This window comes from Aegilops tauschii, chromosome 1, assembly GCF_002575655.3.
Source record: "Aegilops tauschii subsp. strangulata cultivar AL8/78 chromosome 1, Aet v6.0, whole genome shotgun sequence".
In the NCBI taxonomy this organism is placed as follows: domain Eukaryota; kingdom Viridiplantae; phylum Streptophyta; class Magnoliopsida; order Poales; family Poaceae; genus Aegilops; species Aegilops tauschii.
The window spans coordinates 59,876,980-59,891,151 of NC_053035.3; positions in this window are offsets into that span (position 1 = coordinate 59,876,980).

A 14,172-nucleotide genomic window follows, 5' to 3' on the forward strand; every position below is an offset into this window, starting at 1 on the left:
CCGGAACCCTTTCGGTGGTCCCGGTACAATACCGATATACCCCCAAACACTTCCGGCGACCGAATAAGGACTTCCCATATATAAATCTTCGTCTCTGGACCATTCCGGAACTCCTCGTGACGTCCGGGATCTCATCCGGGACTCCGAACAACATTCAGTAATCACATACAAACCTTCCTTATAACCCTAGCGTCATCGAACCCTAAGTGTGTAGACCCTACGGGTTCGGGAATCATGCAGACATGACCGAGACACCTCTCTAGCCAATAACCAATAGCGGGATCTGGATACCCATGTTGGCTCCCACACGTTCCACGATGATCTCATCGGATGAACCACGATGTCGAGGATTCAAGCAATCCCGTATACAATTCCCTTTGTCAATCGGTACGTTACTTGCCCGAGATTCGATCGTCGGTATCCCAATACCTCGTTCAATCTCGTTACCGGCAAGTCACTTTACTCGTTCCGTAATGCATGATCCCTTGACCAACTACTTGGTCACATTGAGCTCATTATGATGATGCATTACCGAGTGGGCCCAGAGATACCTCTTCGTCATACGGAGTGACAAATCCCAGTCTCGATCCGTGCCAACCCAACAGACACTTTCGGAGATACCTGTAGTGCACCTTTATAGCCACCCAGTTACGTTGTGATGTTTGGTACGCCCAAAGCATTCCTACGGCATCCGGGAGTTGCACGATCTCATGGTCTAAGGAAATGATACTTGGCATTAGAAAGCTTTAGCAAACAAACTACACGATCTAGTGCTATGCTTAGGATTGGTCTTGTCCATCACATCATTCTCCTAATGATGTGATCCCGTTATCAATGACATCCAATGTCCATGGTCAGGAAACCGTAACCATCTATTGATCAACGAGCTAGTCACACATGTATTACGATTTCCGGATAACACAATTATAGCATGAACAATAGACAATTATCATGAACAAGGAAATATAATAATAACCATTTTATTATTGCCTCTAGGGCATATTTCCAACAGCTCAAGTCCCACGCACCTACACAAACAAATAAGAACCTCGCAACCAACGCGATAAAGGGGTTGTCAATCCCTTCACGGTCACTTACGAGAGTGGGATCTGATAGAGAAGATAAGATAATATTTTTGGTTTTTTATGATAAAGAGAAATAAAGATGCAAAGTAAAATAAACGGCAATAGAAATAACTAAGTGTTGGGAGATTAATATGATTTAAAATAGACCCGGGGGGCATAGGTTTCACTAGTGGCTTCTCTCAAGAGCATAAGTATTACGGTGGGTGAACAAATTACTGTCGAGCAATTGATAGAATTGAGCATAGTTATGAGAATATCTAGGTATGATCATGTATATAGGCATCACGTCCGTGACAAGTAGACCGACTCCTGCCTGCATCTACTACTATTACTCCACACATCGACCGCTATCCAGCATGCATCTAGAGTATTAAGTTCATAAGAACAGAGTAATGCTTTAAGTAAGATGACATGATGTAGAGGGATAAACTCATGCAATATGATATAAACCCCATCTTTTTATCCTCGATGGCAACAATACAATACGTGCCTTGCTGCCCCTGCTGTCACGGGGAAAGGACACCGCAAGATTGAACCCAAAGCTAAGCACTTCTCCCATTGCAAGAAAGATCAATCTAGTAGGCCAAACCAAACTGATAATTCGAAGAGACTTGCAAATATAACCAATCATACATAAAAGAATTCAGAGGAGATTCAAATATTGTTCATAGATAAAATTGATCATAAACCCACAGTTCATCGGTCCCGACAAACACAACGCAAAAAGAAGAGTTACATCGAATAGATCTCCAAGAAGATCAAGGAGAACTTTGTATTGAGATCCAAAGAGAGAGAAGAAGCCATCTAGCTAATAACTATGGACCCGAAGGTCTGAGGTAAACTACTCACACATCATCGAGAGGCTATGGTGTTGATGTAGAAGCCCTCCGTGATCAATGCCCCCTCCGGCGGAGCGCCGGAAAAGGCCCCAAGATGGGATCTCACGGGTACAGAAGGTTGCGGCGGTGGAAATAGGGTTTTGGCTCCGTATCCGATGTTTCCAGGGTACATGGGTATATATAGGAGGAAGAAGTACGTCGGTGGAGCAACGTGGGCCCCACGAGGGTGGAGGGTGTCCCTGGGGGGTGGGTGCGCCCCCCTGCCTCGTGCCTTCCTCGTTGATTACTTTACGTAGACTCCAAGTCCTCTGGATCACGTTTGTTCCGAAAATCACGTTTCAGAAAGTTTCATTCCGTTTGGACTCCCTTTGATATCCTTTTCCTTCGGAACACTAAAATAGGAAAAAAACAGCAATTTGGGATGGGCCTCCGGTTAATAGGTTAGTCCCAAAAATAATATAAAAGTGTATAATAAAGCCTAATGAACATCTAAAACAGAATATAATATAGCATGGAACAATAAAAAATTATAGATACGTTGGAGACGTATCAATCATCACCAAGCTTAATTCCTGCTCGTCCTCGAGTAGGTAAATGATAAAAACAGAATTTTTGATGTGGAATGCTACTTGGCATAGTTTTCAATGTAACCCTCTTAATTGTGGTATGAATGTTCAGATTCGAATGATTCAAGATAAAAAGTCTAATATTGACATAAAAGTAATAATACTTCAAGCATACTAGCTAAGCAATTATGTCTTCTCAAAATAACATGGCCAAAGAAAGTTCATCCCTACAAAATCATATAGTTTGGTCATGCTCCATTTTTGTCACACAAGAATGCTCTCATCATGCACAACCCCGATGACAAGCCAAGCAATTGTTTCATACTTTAGTAATCTCAAACTTTTTTCAACTTTCACGCAATACATGAGCGTGAGCCATGGATATAGCACTATGGGTGGAATAGAATATAATGATGGGGGTTATGCGGAGAAGACAAAAAAGGAGAAAGTCTCACATCAACACGGCTAATCAACGGGCTATGGAGATGCCCATCAATTGATGTTAATGTGAGGAGTAGGGATTGCCATGCAACGGATGCACTTGAGCTATAAATGTATGAAAGCTCAACAAAAGAAACTAAGTGGGTGTGCATCCAACTTGCTTGCTCACGAGACCTAGGGCATTTGAGGAAGCCCATTGTTGGAATATACAAGCCAAGTTCTATAACGAAAAATTCCCACTAGTATATGAATGTGACAAAACAAGAGACTATCTATCATAAAGATCATGGTGCTACTTTGAAGCACAAGTATGAAAAAAAGGATAGTAGCATTGCCCTTTTTTATTTTTTTGGTCCTTTCTTTTTTTCTTTTGGCCTTTCTCTTTTTTTGGGACAATGCTCTATGAATGATGATCATCACACTTCTATTCATTTACAACTCAATGATTACAATTCGATACAAGAACAAAGTATGACTCTATATGAATGCCTCCGACAGTGTACCGGGATGGGCAATGAATCAAGAGTGACATGTATGAAATAATATGCATGGTGGCTTTGCCAAAAATACGATGTCAACTACATGATCATGCAAGGCAATATGACAATAATGAATGTGTCATGACAAACAGAATGGTGGAAATTTGCATGGCAATATATCTCGGAATGGCTATGGAAATGCCATAATAGGTAGGTATGGTGGTGGTTTTGAGGAAGATATAAGGAGGTTTATGTGTGATAGAGCGTATCGTATCACGGGGTTTGGATGCACCTGCGAAGTTTGCGCCAACTCTCAAGGTGAGAAAGGGCAATGCACGGTACCGAAGAGGCTAGCAATGATGGAAGGGTAAGAGTGCGTATAATTCATGGACTCAACATTAGTCATAAAGAACTCACATACTTATTGCAAAAATCTACAAGTCATCAAAAACCAAGCACTACGCGCATGCTCCTAGGGGGATAGATTGGTAGGAAAAGACCATCGCTCGTCCCCGACCGCCACTCATAAGGAGGACAATCAAAGAACACCTCATGTTTCAAATTTGTTACATAACGTTTACCATACGTGCATGCTACGGGATTTGCAAACTTCAACACAAGTATTTCTCAAATTTCTCAACTACTCAACTAGCACAACTTTAATATCACTACCTCCATATCTCAAAACAATTATCAAGCATCAAACTTCTCTTAGTATTCAACACACTCATAAGAAAGTTTTCTTGAATACCTAGCTTATTAGGACTAATTTCACAATTAAAGCAAATTACCATGTTGTTTTGTAGGACTCTCAAAATAATATAAGTGAAGCATGAGAGAACAATAGTTTCTATAAAACAAATCCACCACCGTGCTCTAAAATATATAAGTGAAGCACTAGAGCAAAAACTATATAGCTCAAAAGATATAAGTGAAGCACATAGAGTTTTCTAATAAATTCCGAATCATGTGTGTCTCTCTCAGAAGGTGTGTCCAGCAAGGATGATTGTGGTAAACTAAAAAGCAAAGACTCAAATTATACAAGACGCTCCAAGCAAAACACATATCATGTGGTGAATAAAAATATAGCTCCAAGTAAAGTTACCGATGGACGAAGACGAAAGAGGGGATGCCTTCCGGGGCATCCCCAAGCTTTGGCTTTTGGGTGTCCTTAGATTATCTTGGGGTTCCATGGGCATCCCCAAGCTTAGGCTCTTGCCACTCCTTGTTCCATAATCCATCAAATCTTACCCAAAACTTGAAAACTTCACAACACAAAACTTAACAGAAAATCTCGTGAGCTCCGTTAGCGAAAGAAAACAAAACACCACTTCAAGGTACTGTATTGAACTCATTCTTTATTTATATTGGTGTTAAACCTACTGTATTCCAACTTCTCTATGGTTTATAAACTATTTTACTAGCCATAGATTCATCAAAATAAGCAAACAACACGCGAAAAACAGAATCTGTCAAAAACAGAACAGTCTGTAGTAATCTGTAACTAACGCAAACTTCTGGAACTAAAAAATTCTTCCAAAATAGGAAGACCTAAATAATTTGTTTATTGATCTTCTGCAATTGGAATCAATATTTTATCACGTTCTGGTGATTTTTAACAATTGTTTTCGTGAACAGAAAGTTTCTGGAATTTTCAGCAAGATCAAATAACTATCATCCAAGAAGATCCTATAGGTTTAACTTGGCACAAACACTAATTAAAACATAAAAACAAATCTAACCAGAGGCTAGATCAAATATTTATTCCTAAACAGAAGCAAAAAGTAAAAAAAAAATTGGGTTGCCTCCCAACAAGCGCTGTCGTTTAACGCCCCTAGCTAGGCATAAAAGCAAGGATAGATCTAGGTATTGCCATCTTTGGTAGGCAATCCATAAGTGGCTCTCATAATAGATTCATATGTAATTTAACCTTCTTTCTAGGGAAGTGTTCCATGCCTTTCCTTAACGGAAATTGGAATCTAATATTCCCTTCCTTCATATCAATAATTGCACCAATCGTTCTAAGGAAAGGTCTACGAAGAATAATAGGACATGAAGGATTGCAATCTATATCAAGAACAATGAAATCTACGGGCACATAGTTCCTATTTGCAACAATAAGAACATCATTAATTCTTCCCATAGATTTCTTGATAGTGGAATCCACAAGGTGTAAGTTTAAAGAGCAATCATCAAATTCGCGGAAACCTAACAAATCGCACAAAGTTTTTGGAATCGTGGAAACACTAGCACCCAAATCACACAAAGCATAGCATTCATGATCTTTAATTTTAATTTTAATAGTAGGTTCCCACTCATCATAAAGTTTTCTAGGGATAGAAACTTCCAAATCAAGTTTTTCTTCATAAGATTGCATTAAAGCATCAACGATATGTTTGGTAAAAGCTTTAGTTTGAGTATAAGCATGAGGAGAATTTAGCACGAATTGCAACAAGGAAATACAATCTATCAAAGAGCAATTATCATAATTAAATTCCTTGAAATCCAGAATAGTGGGTTCATTAATATCTAAAGTTTTGATCTCTTCAATCCCACTTTTACCAATTTTATCATCAAGATCTAAAAACTCCGAATTTTTGGGACGCCTTCTAGGTAAAGGTGGCTCATATTCAGTCCCATAATTATAAATATTCATATTGCAAAACAAATATTTAATAGGGGACACATCAATAACCTTTAGATCTTCATCTTTATTCTCATAAAAATTAGAAGAACACGCTTTCACAAAGCAATCTTTCTTAGCACGCATCCTAGCGGTTCTTTCTTTGCACTCATCAATGGAAATTCTCATGGATTTGAGAGACTCATTGATATCATGCTTAGGTGTAATAGATCTAAGTTTCAAAGAATCAACGTGAAGAGAAATTCTATCAACGTTCCTAGCCAATTCATCAAACTTAAGCAATTTTTCTTCAAGCAAAGCATTGAAATTCTTTTGTGAATTCATAAACTCCTTAACACTAGTCTCAAATTCAGAGGGCATCTTATTAAAATTTCCATAAGAATTGTTGTAGGAATTACCATAATTATTAGATGAATTACTAGGGAACGGCCTAGGATTATAGTTTCCTCTATACGCATTGTTACCAAAATTATTCCTACCAACAAAATTCACATCCATAGATTCGTTATTATTCTCAATCAAAGTAGACAAAGGCATATCATTAGGATCAGAAGAAACACTTTTAGTAGCAAATAATTTCATAAGTTCATCCATCTTTCCACTCAAAACATTAATTTCTTCTATCGCATGCACTTTTTTATTAGTAGATCTTTCGGTATGCCATTGAGAATAATTAACCATAATATTATCTAGGAGTTTAGTAGCTTCTGCTAAAGTGATTTCCATAAAAGTGCCTCCCGCGGCCGAATCTAAAAGATTTCTAGAAGCAAAATTCAATCCGGCATAAAATTTTTGTATAATCATCCAAAGATTCAAACCATGTGTAGGGCAATTACGTATCATTAATTTCATCCTCTCCCAAGCTTGTGCAACATGTTCATGATCAAGTTGCTTAAAATTCATGATATCATTTCTAAGAGAGATGATTTTAGCGGGAGGAAAATACTTAGAGATAAAAGCATCTTTGCACTTATTCCATGAATCAATACTATTTTTAGGCAAAGACGAAAACCAAGCTTTAGCACGATCTCTAAGCGAAAAAGGAAATAGCTTCAATTTAACAATATCATTGTCCACATCTTTCTTGTTTTGCATGTCACACAAATCAACGAAGCTATTTAGATGGGTAGCGGCATCTTCACTAGGAAGGCCGACGAATTGATCTTTCATGACAAGATTCAACGAAGCAGCATTAATTTCACAAGATTCAGCATCGGTAAGAGGAGCAATCGGAGTGCTAAGAAAATCATTGTTGTTGGTATTGGTAAAGTCATACAATTTAGTATTGTCTTGAGCCATCGTGACAAGCAAGCAATCCAACACGCGAGCAAACAAGAAGCAAGCGAAAAAGAGGCGAACGGAAAAGAGGGTGAATAAAACGGCAAGGGTAAAGTGGGGGAGAGGAAAACGAGAAGCAAATGGCAAATAATGTAATGCGAGGGATAAGAGTTTGTGATGGGTACTTAGTATGTCTTGACTTTTGCGTAGACTCCCCGGCAACGGCGCCAGAAATGGCTCGTTGACGGGCAATCAAATCTTGACTTGACTTGGCGCGAATCTCCCCGGCAACGGCACCAGAAATCCTTCTTGCTACCTCTTGAGCACTGCGTTGGTTTTTCCTTGAAGAGGAAAGGGTGATGCAGCAAAGTAGCGTAAGTATTTCCCTCAGTTTTTGAGAACCAAGGTATCAATCCAGTAGGAGACCAGGCTCAAGTCCCGTGCACCTACACAAACAAATAAGAACCTCACAACCAACGCGATAAAGGGGTTGTCAATCCCTTCACGGTCACTTACGAGAGTGAGATCTGATAGAGAAGATAAGATAATATTTTTGGTATTTTTATGATAAAGAGAAATAAAGATGCAAACTAAAATAAATGGCAATAGAAATAACTAAGTGTTGGGAGATTAATATGATGGAAAATAGACCCGGGGGCCATAGGTTTCACTAGTGGCTTCTCTCAAGAGCATAAGTATTACGGTGCGTGAACAAATTACTGTCGAGCAATTGATAGAATTGAGCATATTTATGAGAATATCTAGGTATGATCATGTATATAGGCATCACGTCCGTGACAAGTAGACCGACTCCTGCCTGCATCTACTTCTATTACTCCACACATCGACTGCTATCCAGCATGCATCTAGAGTATTAAGTTCATAAGAACAGAGTAATGCTTTAAGTAAGATGACATGATGTAGAGGGATAAACTCATGCAATATGATATAAACCCCATCTTTTTATCCTCGATGGCAACAATACAATACGTGCCTTGCTGCCCCTGCTGTCACTGGGAAAGGACACCGCAAGATTGAACCCAAAGCTAAGCACTTCTCCCATTGCAAGAAAGATCAATCTAGTAGGCCAAACCAAACTGATAATTCGAAGAGACTTGCAAAGATAACTAACCATACATAAAAGAATTCAGAGGAGATTCAAATATTGTTCATAGATAAAATTGATCATAAACCCACAATTCATCGGTCCCGACAAACACAACGCAAAAAGAAGAGTTACATCGAATAGATCTCCAAGAAGATCGAGGAGAACTTTGTATTGAGATCCAAAGAGAGAGAAGAAGCCATCTAGCTAATAACTATGGACCCGAAGGTCTGAGGTAAACTACTCACACATCATCGGAGAGGCTATGGTGTTGATGTAGAAGCCCTCCATGATCAATGCCCCCTTCGGCGGAGTGCCAGAAAAGGCCCCAAGATGGGATCTCACGGGTACAGAAGGTTGCGGTGGTGGAAATAGGGTTTTTGCTCCGTATCTGATGTTTCCAGGGTACATGGGTATATATAGGAGGAAGAAGTACGTCGGTGGAGCAACATGGGCCCCACGAGGGTGGAGGGCGCGCCTGGGGGGGGGGGGGTAGGCGCACCCCCTGCCTCGTGCCTTCCTCGTTGATTACTTTACGTAGACACCGAGTCCTCTGGATCACGTTTGTTCCGAAAATCATGTTCCCGAAGGTTTCATTCCGTTTGGACTCCGTTTGATATCCTTTTCCTTCGAAACACTGAAATAGGCAAAAAATCAACAATTTGGGCTGGGCCTCCGGTTAATAGGTTAGTCCCAAAAATAATATAAAAGTGTATAATAAAGCCTAATTAACATCTAAAACAGAATATAATATAGCATGGAACAATAAAAAATTATAGATACGTTGGAGACGTATCATACGTTCGGTGCTTGATCGGTCGGAACGAGAAGAAGTTCTACTACATCAGCCGTGTTAACAAACGCTTCTGCTTTCGGTCTATGAGGGTACATGGACACGCTCTCCCCCTCTCGTTGCTATGCATTTCCTAGATAGATCTTGCGTGAGCGTAGGAATTTTTTGAAATTGCATGCTACGTTTCCCAAAACAAGCGGGCTTATCATCAACATTTGGCTCTCTCAAGTACTCAGGGACAAACACCGCTACCACATCCTTGCAGAACTTGTACATGGACTCTAGGCACGTGGACTCGCCCATACGGACATACTCATTATTGAGATCACCGGAAACTCCGTATGCAAGCATCCAAATAGCTGCAGTGCATTTCTGATAAGAGAAGAAGCCAATCTTTCCTAGGGCATCCTCCTTGCACTCTAAATACTTTCGTATGCCACCACCCCCTCCCGGATACGGTGAAAACATGTCTAGCCATACGGAAACGACGCCGGAATAGGTGATGCTTGAAGAGCGGGTTGGGATCGAGCACCGAAACAACAGCCGCTGCCTACTCAAGTGGTCATGGACGACCAACACTGGAGCCATCCATCTCCTCATCGTCAGATAAAGAACCATCCGAGTCGCAAATGAAATTGTGGAAAAAGAACTCGTCGGCGGAGTCCACTTGTACCTTGCGGGCAAACCGTCGCACAACTTGTGGGCGTCGTCGAAGAAGCAGGCCGATGAAGAGTCGCGTGCCACCCCTAGCTAGGTAGCTGGCCTGGCGGCGTCTGGCGAGCGTGGTGGCGTGAGACGAGCATGGCGGCATTGTTGAAGGAGCTGGCCGGGGGCGCGGGGGGGGGGGGGGGGGGGGGGGAGGTGGTGCGGGCGGCGACGTCGGGGGAAGCTGCGATGGCCCGGCGACGAGGCGGTAGTGGCGGCAACGTTGGAAGGTGGCGTGCTACAAGGGAGGTATGTGGGTGCGGAGGGCTGGCAAAGGCGCCAGCGGCAACGGGGTGGGGCGGGTAGGTGCTTTCTGTCGATGGGATGAAGAGAATGGCCTACGTGCCACCGATCAGCGGGCCAGGAGAAGGAGTAGGCGGGCGTCCGCCTCGTGTTTGCCGACGAAAGTGAGGCCCATATTTGGCCTGGAATGGGTCGTTCGACGGATGAAAAGCAGACGCGCATCCGTTTGAGTCCGCGCGTTGGACCGATTTTTGTGTCTGTTTTGGTTCAAACGAACATGCACAGACGAAATGAGTCGGCGTGTTGGAGCTGCTCTAATAGATGTGCACATGAACACCCATAACATGACCTCACAAGGTAAAGTGAAGCAAAGTCGACGGTCGTCATCCGATGATGGGCGTCGGCCGTCATACGGGCCTGAAATTGCGCGCTAAAGTACTGTATGACGAGAAAGGCAAATTAACTCCCACCTGAAAACCGTCACAGATATAACTCATCGGCCCAAAAGCCAGGAAACCCCCTTGCCAGTTGCCACCGCCCATCGGAGGAACCGGGCAAGCACGGGGCACAGCAGCAGCACGAGCTGCCCCACACAAAAACGGCCAGGCTAGTAAAGAAAGACAGCGCCTCGCCGTCCATGGACGGAGATATTGAGATTTCCATCTACGGAAGTCGGGAGAAAATTCAGCGACATGTACTGCTCCACCTTTTCTCTTTTGCGACAGGTGAATCTCCTGTGGTACTGCTACTCGTAGCGTAGGGTAGGGTCATCGATCGTGGAAAATTCAAAGATGCGAGGGAACGGCACACAGACGAAAGAAACACAATGTGCAGCGGTGACACGGACCACTCGTGACTCGGTCGCCTTCTTTTTTGCGCACATGTCTATCTGCAGCAACAAAACAAAGGTACCAAACTCTATGGTCTATTGCGAGTACTAGTGCAGATCGCTGAATCCTTTTTTTCCCACCATCGATCCTATTGTTTTCCACCATGGATTGACGTGTGATATGAACTGATCAATGCATATGGGGCAGTGAATCTCTTTTTTCCACCATCGACCCTATTGTTTTCCACCATCGATCGACGTGTGATATGGACCGATCAATGCATATGGGCCAGATGCGCTATCTTTGCCGCTGTTTTTGATTCGCAGGGGACACGAAGAGACTATCGCTTGACTGTTAGATAAGATAACCACTAGAGCCTCACTATTTTTTGCCTTTTAAAAGAACAAAAAAATACCACAGTATTGAAATGTCCGACATGGGCCAGGACAGCTTCACAGAGGCAGCAGCCCTGCAAAAGTCGTGAGGCCCCTATTTCAGGCAATGTAGGCTCCATAGAGAGAGAAAAAAAGCCGGAAACATATAGGTAGAGGAAAAAAGGGCCCATGGAGAAAGAATCCATTGATCCGTGCCAAACTGCCAGCGGCAGCGGTCAATGCTTTGTCAGGTCTCTGTCACACCCTAAACTGAACCGATGGGGACGATACGCTCCATCATCACGAGTCTTTTGTTTCGTTCCTAGGGCGTGGATTTCGGCGAGATTTGACAGCAGTTTGATTCTTTTTTTAGATTGGACAGCAGTTTGATTCTGCGCGCCACATATTTTTTTAATGCCTTTTATAAGCGTACTGTGCGACACACCTCTGACAGAGTAGTAGCTACTGTAGAAGCCAGCCCGGCACCTGAGCTGTTGGGGGTCTTGGCATTGCGTTTGCTATAGCTCGTACGAGCTCGAAAGCGCGGTGAGAGAGCTCTGCCCCGTCGACATGGACGTCGAGGGCACTCGGTAGTGTGGATAAGCGAGAAGTTTGCCTAATTATTTATTCACATTTTTTTAGTGATTTTTTTCAAACATTACCCCGTATTGAAAAGAACAATTTAGCCTACCGCAGAAAAAATAGCAATTAGGAATGTGAACACGCAAGGCAGAACACTAAAGACCTCGCTTCCATAATTCTTGTCGACGAGAATTATGAAACGAAGGGAGTACTTCCTCCGTCCTAAAATAAATGTCTTAATCTTAATATAATTTTTATTAAAATTAATACAAAATTAAGACACTTATTTTCGGACGGAGGGAGTACTTAGCAACAAACCGTGTTTGTCTCTAACGGATTCATCTGGATTCAGCCGGCCGTTGTTTTTGTTCATGTGCTTTTTCTTCCTTTTTCATCCAACTACAAGCAGCACCCTGCAAAGAAGAAAAGTTACAACAAAGCCCCCAGGGAGCAACATCCCCAAATCTCGTCGGAATGAGTCGCTGGCATGCCGCCATAGTCGCCGTTCCGCATATTCACCAATGATCCTCCGCAGCAGACATGATGTCAAGGAGCTTAGAGCATCACCAATGAGTCCCATATAAAACTCCCCCTAAATTCAGGTTTGCAGAGTGACCATATGATTTAAGGGAGATGGACAGGTGAGCTGCTTTTGCAGGCCTCGTAAACATCTTCCTTGAAGTTCAGTTTTCTTTCTTTCATATTTCTCTGCATATTAATATACAAATGAAATTTACATGCCTGTTATATTAACATACTACTTGCAAATAATGTTATTCCAACACATGTAATTCAAGATCATATAAAAAATCACAAATATAAAAAAATATGATTCAAACTTCAAATTAAAATTAAAGCATAACAACGTCGACTGGTCTCCCGTGACGGCCCAGCGGTGACGGAAGGATTGACGAGGGTAGGGCGGACCAAGTCGGGATCGTCGGGACAGGTGATGACACTAGGCGAGGAGGCGGGAAGACGACGGCACCCCATGAAACAATGGAGCCGGTGTTGGATTGGCAACAGGGTCGGCGACGTGGTCGGCGGTGGCCATCAGCGCTCGGGCGGCGGTAGGAGACGAAGAGGCGATGAAAGTTCAAGTGGACGAGGAAGTTCCTTGGCACCATGTTTAGGGGGGTTTACGAAAAGGGTGATCTCCCGGTAGATGGAGGGGGAGTTGGCTGATTATACGGTGTCCCCTCAAAAAATCAATTTTAAAGTAACTGTTGGAGCACCTTTTTTCGCCCAACTCTCCCTAACCAAAAAAGATTACGAGAATGTAGATCTAAACGCTTACATGTATGACCTTTTCGATCTATACTTCTCATCTTCGGTGACGGTTTTATTCTGGTGCGCTGGTCCTTTGTCCTGAGCATAATGACTTTTTCACTGCCTACTACAATAAGGTTAGCCGGACTCCGGTAAGGGAGGGGGATGCGATTACAGCGGCACACCTTCGACTCGCTCCAGTGCTTCTAGTCGTTGCTAAGTGCTCCACGGATCTTGTTGTAGTTCTTCTTACTTCTTGATCTATGTACCGCCATGATATATTATTAACAAATCGGATGACTTTCCACACACAAAATCAGAACTAATACTAAAGCGAAGAAAAAATTGAAATCTCATTTATTAGCCCCTATTCTAATTTTAATTGAACTAAATCTCAGCAAAAGTTAGGTGACCCAAGCGCTTCTTTATTCGGATAGACATAGGTGAACATGTCCAAATAATCATTTTTTGCGAAAATTTCCCAAATGGTTATTAGAAGAAAAAATGTGTGCAGAAATAAGCAACCAATTTCCAAAATGATGGAAAAGTGCAAAGTAATTCCCCTGTAGAAACATATCAGACACGTGTCAAACTCAACTTCTTGCAAAGTTAAGCATACCGGAATAAAATTCCCATCAGAAAGAAATACCTCGCCTACCGATTCCCTTACCACAAAACCCCATCATAGCGGAGCTACGATCACCAAAAAAGCTAGCATCCACATTAATTCTAATGCAATTCTTCATATTAGACTCTCAAATTGATTGGACTCCCACGCAATATGAGCCTAGTTTGTCTCGCGAGATTGTGTAGCCCTATGAGTGCAATTGATATGAGTCTCATGCTCACATGGCGATACAACCCGACAACCGGAATAGGAGAACCAATAGCATTCCAAAATTCAAAAGAAATGTGTGTGTGCGAGCTCCCTTCCCCAGA